The sequence below is a fragment of the Drosophila montana genome, unplaced genomic scaffold (assembly GCF_035044405.1).
Source record: "Drosophila montana isolate Dmon_TW-CO22-7 unplaced genomic scaffold, ASM3504440v1 contig_787_1, whole genome shotgun sequence".
In the NCBI taxonomy this organism is placed as follows: domain Eukaryota; kingdom Metazoa; phylum Arthropoda; class Insecta; order Diptera; family Drosophilidae; genus Drosophila; species Drosophila montana.
Genome location: NW_026999082.1, coordinates 870999 through 878082, shown reverse-complemented (window position 1 = coordinate 878082; position 7084 = coordinate 870999).

The window sequence follows — 7084 nt, the reverse complement described above, 5'->3', positions numbered from 1 at the left end:
CAATTAATAGTAGGGATCCCTACAAATTCAAAAAGGTATAACATTTCAAAATCAGACGATATTTACCCGAGATAATAGGAAAAAATCATCAAAAAAGTTTCGATTTTCGAACTGACCCCGAATTTGAGAAAAAACGTGATGTAACCCCTTGCCATTTTGTTGATTTTGGTCAAAATTTAGATTTTCATTTTTTTGATGCCAATCGAAAGTACTGATCCTTATGAGTCCAAAATGGTATAAAATTCTCAAATCGGACATTATTTGGCCGCGATATTCCAAAAAATCATCAAAAAACGTTGACCTTACAAACGAATCGGTTTTTGGTCTACCACTTTTTTTAACCCATCGATTTTTAAAATCTTTGAATGCCAATTAATAGTAGGGATCCCTACCAATTCAAAAAGGTATAACATTTCAAAATCAGACGATATTTACCCGAGATAATAGGAAAAAATCATCAAAAAAGTTTCGATTTTCGAACCGACCCCGAATTTGAGAAAAAACGTGATGTAACCCCTTGCCATTTTGTTGATTTTGGTCAAAATTTAGATTTTCATTTTTTTGATGCCAATCGATAGTACTGATCCTTATGAGTCCAAAATGGTATAAAATTCTCAAATCGGACATTATTTGGCCGAGATATTCCAAAAAATCATCAAAAAAAGCTGACTTTACAAACGAATCTGTTTTTGGTCTACCACTTTTTTTAGCCCATCGATTTTTAAAATCTTTGAATGCCAATTTATAGTAGGGATCCCTACAAATTCAAAAAGGTATAACATTTCAAAATCAGACGATATTTACCCGAGATAATAAGAAAAAATCATCAAAAAAGTTTCGATTTTCGAACCGACCCCGAATTTGAGAAAAAACGTGATGTAACCCCTTGCCATTTTGTTGATTTTGGTCAAAATTTAGATTTTCATTTTTTTGATGCCAATCGATAGTACTGATCCTTATGAGTCCAAAATGGTATAAAATTCTCAAATCGGACATTATTTGGCCGAGATATTCCAAAAAATCATCAAAAAAAGCTGACTTTACAAACGAATCGGTTTTTGGTCTACCACTTTTTTTTACCCATCGATTTTTAAAATCTTTGAATGCCAATTAATAGTAGGGATCCCTACCAATTCAAAAAGGTATAACATTTCAAAATCAGACGATATTTACCCGAGATAATAGGAAAAAATCATCAAAAAAGTTTCGATTTTCGAACCGACCCCGAATTTGAGAAAAAACGTGATGTAACCCCTTGCCATTTTGTTGATTTTGGTCAAAATTTAGATTTTCATTTTTTTGATGCCAATCGATAGTACTGATCCTTATGAGTCCAAAATGGTATAAAATTCTCAAATCGGACATTATTTGGCCGAGATATTCCAAAAAATCATCAAAAAAAGCTGACTTTACAAACGAATCTGTTTTTGGTCTACCACTTTTTTTAGCCCATCGATTTTTAAAATCTTTGAATGCCAATTAATAGTAGGGATCCCTACAAATTCAAAAAGGTATAACATTTCAAAATCAGACGATATTTACCCGAGATAATAGGAAAAAATCATCAAAAAAGTTTCGATTTTCGAACTGACCCCGAATTTGAGAAAAAACGTGATGTAACCCCTTGCCATTTTGTTGATTTTGGTCAAAATTTAGATTTTCATTTTTTTGATGCCAATCGAAAGTACTGATCCTTATGAGTCCAAAATGGTATAAAATTCTCAAATCGGACATTATTTGGCCGAGATATTCCAAAAAATCATCAAAAAAAGCTGACTTTACAAACGAATCTGTTTTTGGTCTACCACTTTTTTTAGCCCATCGATTTTTAAAATCTTTGAATGCCAATTGATAGTAGGGATCCCTACAAATTCAAAAAGGTATAACATTTCAAAATCAGACGATATTTACCCGAGATAATAGGAAAAAATCATCAAAAAAGTTTCGATTTTCGAACCGACCCCGAATTTGAGAAAAAACGTGATGTAACCCCTTGCCATTTTGTTGATTTTGGTCAAAATTTAGATTTTCATTTTTTTGATGCCAATCGAAAGTACTGATCCTTATGAGTCCAAAATGGTATAAAATTCTCAAATCGGACATTATTTGGCCGAGATATTCCAAAAAATCATCAAAAAAAGCTGACTTTACAAACGAATCTGTTTTTGGTCTACCACTTTTTTTAGCCCATCGATTTTTAAAATCTTTGAATGCCAATTGATAGTAGGGATCCCTACAAATTCAAAAAGGTATAACATTTCAAAATCAGACGATATTTACCCGAGATAATAAGAAAAAATCATCAAAAAAGTTTCGATTTTCGAACCGACCCCGAATTTGAGAAAAAACGTGATGTAACCCCTTGCCATTTTGTTGATTTTGGTCAAAATTTAGATTTTCATTTTTTTGATGCCAATCGAAAGTACTGATCCTTATGAGTCCAAAATGGTATAAAATTCTCAAATCGGACATTATTTGGCCGAGATATTCCAAAAAATCATCAAAAAAAGCTGACTTTACAAACGTATCGGTTTTTGGTCTACCACTTTTTTTTTACCCATCGATTTTTTAAATCTTTGAATGCCATTTAATAGTAGGGATCCCTACCAATTCAAAAAGGTATAACATTTCAAAATCAGACGATATTTACCCGAGATAATAAGAAAAAATCATCAAAAAAGTTTCGATTTTCGAACCGACCCCGAATTTGAGAAAAAACGTGATGTAACCCCTTGCCATTTTGTTGATTTTGGTCAAAATTTAGATTTTCATTTTTTTGATGCCAATCGATAGTACTGATCCTTATGAGTCCAAAATGGTATAAAATTCTCAAATCGGACATTATTTGGCCGAGATATTCCAAAAAATCATCAAAAAAAGCTGACTTTACAAACGAATCGGTTTTTGGTCTACCACTTTTTTTTACCCATCGATTTTTAAAATCTTTGAATGCCAATTAATAGTAGGGATCCCTACCAATTCAAAAAGGTATAACATTTCAAAATCAGACGATATTTACCCGAGATAATAGGAAAAAATCATCAAAAAAGTTTCGATTTTCGAACCGACCCCGAATTTGAGAAAAAACGTGATGTAACCCCTTGCCATTTTGTTGATTTTGGTCAAAATTTAGATTTTCATTTTTTTGATGCCAATCGAAAGTACTGATCCTTATGAGTCCAAAATGGTATAAAATTCTCAAATCGGACATTATTTGGCCGAGATATTCCAAAAAATCATCAAAAAAAGCTGACTTTACAAACGAATCTGTTTTTGGTCTACCACTTTTTTTAGCCCATCGATTTTTAAAATCTTTGAATGCCAATTGATAGTAGGGATCCCTACAAATTCAAAAAGGTATAACATTTCAAAATCAGACGATATTTACCCGAGATAATAGGAAAAAATCATCAAAAAAGTTTCGATTTTCGAACCGACCCCGAATTTGAGAAAAAACGTGATGTAACCCCTTGCCATTTTGTTGATTTTGGTCAAAATTTAGATTTTCATTTTTTTGATGCCAATCGAAAGTACTGATCCTTATGAGTCCAAAATGGTATAAAATTCTCAAATCGGACATTATTTGGCCGAGATATTCCAAAAAATCATCAAAAAAAGCTGACTTTACAAACGAATCTGTTTTTGGTCTACCACTTTTTTTAGCCCATCGATTTTTAAAATCTTTGAATGCCAATTGATAGTAGGGATCCCTACAAATTCAAAAAGGTATAACATTTCAAAATCAGACGATATTTACCCGAGATAATAGGAAAAAATCATCAAAAAAGTTTCGATTTTCGAACTGACCCCGAATTTGAGAAAAAACGTGATGTAACCCCTTGCCATTTTGTTGATTTTGGTCAAAATTTAGATTTTCATTTTTTTGATGCCAATCGAAAGTACTGATCCTTATGAGTCCAAAATGGTATAAAATTCTCAAATCGGACATTATTTGGCCGCGATATTCCAAAAAATCATCAAAAAACGTTGACCTTACAAACGAATCGGTTTTTGGTCTACCACTTTTTTTAACCCATCGATTTTTAAAATCTTTGAATGCCAATTAATAGTAGGGATCCCTACCAATTCAAAAAGGTATAACATTTCAAAATCAGACGATATTTACCCGAGATAATAGGAAAAAATCATCAAAAAAGTTTCGATTTTCGAACCGACCCCGAATTTGAGAAAAAACGTGATGTAACCCCTTGCCATTTTGTTGATTTTGGTCAAAATTTAGATTTTCATTTTTTTGATGCCAATCGATAGTACTGATCCTTATGAGTCCAAAATGGTATAAAATTCTCAAATCGGACATTATTTGGCCGAGATATTCCAAAAAATCATCAAAAAAAGCTGACTTTACAAACGAATCGGTTTTTGGTCTACCACTTTTTTTTACCCATCGATTTTTAAAATCTTTGAATGCTAATTGATAGTAGGGATCCCTACCAATTCAAAAAGGTATAACATTTCAAAATCAGACGATATTTACCCGAGATAACAGGAAAAAATCATCAAAAAAGTTTCGATTTTCGAACTGACCCCGAATTTGAGAAAAAACGTGATGTAACCCCTTGCCATTTTGTTGATTTTGGTCAAAATTTAGATTTTCATTTTTTTGATGCCAATCGAAAGTACTGATCCTTATGAGTCCAAAATGGTATAAAATTCTCAAATCGGACATTATTTGGCCGAGATATTCCAAAAAATCATCAAAAAAAGCTGACTTTACAAACGAATCGGTTTTTGGTCTACCACTTTTTTTTACCCATCGATTTTTAAAATCTTTGAATGCTAATTGATAGTAGGGATCCCTACCAATTCAAAAAGGTATAACATTTCAAAATCAGACGATATTTACCCGAGATAATAAGAAAAAATCATCAAAAAAGTTTCGATTTTCGGACCGACCCCGAATTTGAGAAAAAACGTGATGTAACCCCTTGCCATTTTGTTGATTTTGGTCAAAATTTAGATTTTCATTTTTTTGATGCCAATCGAAAGTAATGATCCTTATGAGTCCAAAATGGTATAAAATTCTCAAATCGGACATTATTTGGCCGAGATATTCCAAAAAATCATCAAAAAAAGCTGACTTTACAAACGAATCTGTTTTTGGTCTACCACTTTTTTTAGCCCATCGATTTTTAAAATCTTTGAATGCCAATTGATAGTAGGGATCCCTACAAATTCAAAAAGGTATAACATTTCAAAATCAGACGATATTTACCCGAGATAATAGGAAAAAATCATCAAAAAAGTTTCGATTTTCGAACCGACCCCGAATTTGAGAAAAAACGTGATGTAACCCCTTGCCATTTTGTTGATTTTGGTCAAAATTTAGATTTTCATTTTTTTGATGCCAATCGAAAGTACTGATCCTTATGAGTCCAAAATGGTATAAAATTCTCAAATCGGACATTATTTGGCCGAGATATTCCAAAAAATCATCAAAAAAAGCTGACTTTACAAACGAATCGGTTTTTGGTCTACCACTTTTTTTTACCCATCGATTTTTAAAATCTTTGAATGCTAATTGATAGTAGGGATCCCTACCAATTCAAAAAGGTATAACATTTCAAAATCAGACGATATTTACCCGAGATAATAAGAAAAAATCATCAAAAAAGTTTCGATTTTCGGACCGACCCCGAATTTGAGAAAAAACGTGATGTAACCCCTTGCCATTTTGTTGATTTTGGTCAAAATTTAGATTTTCATTTTTTTGATGCCAATCGAAAGTAATGATCCTTATGAGTCCAAAATGGTATAAAATTCTCAAATCGGACATTATTTGGCCGAGATATTCCAAAAAATCATCAAAAAACGTTGACTTTACAAACGAATCGGTTTTTGGTCTACCACTTTTTTTTACCCATCGATTTTTTAAATCTTTGAATGCCATTTAATAGTAGGGATCCCTACCAATTCAAAAAGGTATAACATTTCAAAATCAGACGATATTTACCCGAGATAATAGGAAAAAATCATCAAAAAAGTTTCGATTTTCGAACCGACCCCGAATTTGAGAAAAAACGTGATGTAACCCCTTGCCATTTTGTTGATTTTGGTCAAAATTTAGATTTTCATTTTTTTGATGCCAATCGATAGTACTGATCCTTATGAGTCCAAAATGGTATAAAATTCTCAAATCGGACATTATTTGGCCGAGATATTCCAAAAAATCATCAAAAAAAGCTGACTTTACAAACGAATCGGTTTTTGGTCTACCACTTTTTTTTACCCATCGATTTTTAAAATCTTTGAATGCTAATTGATAGTAGGGATCCCTACCAATTCAAAAAGGTATAACATTTCAAAATCAGACGATATTTACCCGAGATAATAAGAAAAAATCATCAAAAAAGTTTCGATTTTCGGACCGACCCCGAATTTGAGAAAAAACGTGATGTAACCCCTTGCCATTTTGTTGATTTTGGTCAAAATTTAGATTTTCATTTTTTTGATGCCAATCGAAAGTACTGATCCTTATGAGTCCAAAATGGTATAAAATTCTCAAATCGGACATTATTTGGCCGAGATATTCCAAAAAATCATCAAAAAACGTTGACTTTACAAACGAATCGGTTTTTGGTCTACCACTTTTTTTTACCCATCGATTTTTTAAATCTTTGAATGCCATTTAATAGTAGGGATCCCTACCAATTCAAAAAGGTATAACATTTCAAAATCAGACGATATTTACCCGAGATAATAAGAAAAAATCATCAAAAAAGTTTCGATTTTCGAACCGACCCCGAATTTGAGAAAAAACGTGATGTAACCCCTTGCCATTTTGTTGATTTTGGTCAAAATTTAGATTTTCATTTTTTTGATGCCAATCGATAGTACTGATCCTTATGAGTCCAAAATGGTATAAAATTCTCAAATCGGACATTATTTGGCCGAGATATTCCAAAAAATCATCAAAAAAAGCTGACTTTACAAACGAATCGGTTTTTGGTCTACCACTTTTTTTAACCCATCGATTTTTAAAATCTTTGAATGCCAATTAATAGTAGGGATCCCTACCAATTCAAAAAGGTATAACATTTCAAAATCAGACGATATTTACCCGAGA